The 2,599-nt window shown below is 37.4% G+C and overlaps 1 pseudogene; it reads left to right on the top strand.

Annotated features, from left to right (window-relative positions):
* The first annotated feature begins 637 nt into the window (after nt 1–637).
* LOC114505910 lies at nt 638–850 on the top strand (annotated as a pseudogene).
* The last annotated feature ends 1,749 nt before the right edge of the window (nt 851–2,599 follow it).

The following is a 2,599-nucleotide window of genomic DNA, read 5'->3' as shown; positions in this document are numbered from 1 at the left end:
TGAGATTATACAGTATTTGTTTTTCACTGCCTTGCTTATTTCACTTAGCATAATGCTCTCCAGTTCCATCCATACTGTCATAAAGGGTAGGAGCTCCTTCTTTCTTTCTGCCGTGTAGTATTCCATTGTGTAAATGGACCACCATATTTTGATCCACTCATTTACTGATGGGCACTTAGGCTGTTTCTAGCACTTGGCTATTGTAAATAACACTACTATGAACATTGGGGTGCATGGGTTCTTTTGAATTGGTGATTCAGGATTCTTAGGGTATAATCACAGCAGTGGAATTGCTGGGTCAAAAGGCAGATCCCTTTTTAGTTTTCTGAGGAAATTCCATACTGTTTTCCACAATGGCTGCACCAGTCTTGATTGCCACCAACAGTGTATTAGCGTTCCCCTTCTCCGCAACCTCTCCAGCACTTGTTGTTTGTTGATTTGTTTAGGATGGCCATTCTGACCAGTGTGAAGTGGTATCTCATTGTGGTTTTACTTTGCATCTCTCTGATAGCTACTAATGCTGAGCATTTTTTCATGTGTCTATGGGCCCTCTGTATGTCTTCCTTGGAGAAGTGTCTATTCAGGTCCTTTGCCCATTTTTTAAAATTTATCCCATGTATTAAATAGTCCACCTTTCATACTTACCTGGCAGGGGAGATACCATGATCATTGGGAGATACCATGACCACTCCCAATATGGGAGATCCCCAGATACCTGGGAAGGTGGTTTTCCCAGGGCGAGGCTTATCCATTGCATTCCAGATGTGCTGACCCCTGCAATTTCCCCCAATGTGGGGAACTAGACTGCATAATTCATGGTAGTGGGGGACAGTGTTCATGATTTCGCCTAAATGAAGAAATAAATAGCCCATCTTTTCCCCATACTTCTTCCTTCTCTTACATTGCTCCATTCTCTTTCACAAATATATCTCTCCCACATTCTCCATTTTCTCCCATGATTCTCTGGTTTCTTCCACAGTTATTTATCTCTTCCAAAATTCATTATGTCTCCCACAATTTTGGTCACTCCCAAAACTTTCCCCTAATTCCTCATGTCTCCTGCAATTCTATGTCTCTCTCATCAAAATTTCTTCTCACATCATTCCTTGTTTCTCTTGCAATTCTCTATTCTCTCCCAGAATTACTTGTCATTACTAAAGTTTTATATATGTTGGGATCTTTTTCTGGACTCTCTGTATTTTTCCATTACACCATTTGTTTACTCTTATTCAATTACCATATTAATTGGGTCTTGTAATATTTTCCCTATCTGGCAAAATGTTGCCCCTTCTATTCTGATATTTTCTTTAAAAATACCTTGAAAAAAAAACAAAAAAGAAAAAGATAAAGAAAACACCTTGACTCTTCTCAGACATTTACTCTTCTACCTAAGGAATACAGGATATTTTGCCCTGACTGGTGTGTCTCAGTGGGTTGAGCATTGTCCAGCAAAGCAAAAGGTTGCCAGTTCCATTCCAGGTCAGGGCACATGCCTAGGTTTTGGGCCAGGTCCCTGGTTGGGGGCGTGTAAGAGGCAGCCAATGATTGTTTCTCTCCTTCTCTTTCTCCCTCCCTTCCCTTCTCTCTAAAAATAAAAATAAAATAAAGAATCCTTTTTTAAAAATATGAGAAATAAAGGACACTTTTTTCAGTTTTTTAAAAAGCATACAAAAATTCACCTATTGGCATTCTAACTAAAATTAATTGAATTAATATATTAATTTAAAGAAAATCAAGTTTTTTTATATTATCTCCTCCAAGATTAGAAGTGTCTTTTCATTTGGTCAGATCTTGTTTTATGACCCTCAATTCAAATTTATAAGCCTTGTATAGTAATTCTGAATTTTTCTTATTAGCTTTCTCTTATGAACTTTCTGTGTTTTTTCTAGTAATATAAATAGAATAGATTTTTTCCATTTCCTTTTCTAGGTACTGATTGCTAGAAAAGAGAAAAAAATGATTGATTTTTAAAATATATATCTTATTTTCATGGGTCAATTGAAGGAGTGCTTTATATAGAGAGTTGGGGTAATAGCCCTCCAGGTAAAAGGAAAAGAGCGCAGACATACTTAATGAGGAGGGGACATGCTTAATTAGGCAATAAATAACAAAAAGATCACCACGGCTGTAAGTAATGAGCAATGGGAATAGCGGAATAAAGTAACACAGTCAGAGAAGTAGCAGTGAGCAAGGTTACATAGTACCTAATGAGCTGCATTGGGTTATCTATTGTTACATAACAAATTACCTCAAAATTAGCAACTTAGAACAATAATAAACATTTTTTACCTCATAGTCTCTGTGGGTCAAAGATTTGTCAGTCATTTAGCTGGGAGGTTTGGGTTCCTGGTCTCTCCTGAGGTTGCAGTCATCTGAAGGTTTGACTGGGACTAGAGGATCCACTTCTAACACGGTTTACTTACAAGAACATCAATTCATTTCCTACCTGATATCTGAAGTAAAACGTTGAAGTGTGTGCATAGTTATCTTTCTCTGACTATTTTCCTTGGCTCCTATGTTAATTTTGAAAGACATGTTTTGAATATGAACCCATCTAAATGTCAGGCCCTAGCTACAATGTCATAGCCATGTACATTTC

The sequence above is a fragment of the Phyllostomus discolor genome, chromosome X, assembly GCF_004126475.2.
Source record: "Phyllostomus discolor isolate MPI-MPIP mPhyDis1 chromosome X, mPhyDis1.pri.v3, whole genome shotgun sequence".
NCBI classification, from domain to species: Eukaryota; Metazoa; Chordata; class Mammalia; order Chiroptera; family Phyllostomidae; genus Phyllostomus; species Phyllostomus discolor.
The sequence above is the reverse complement of the archived record's forward strand: the minus strand, read 5'-3'. Positions and strand labels throughout refer to the sequence as shown.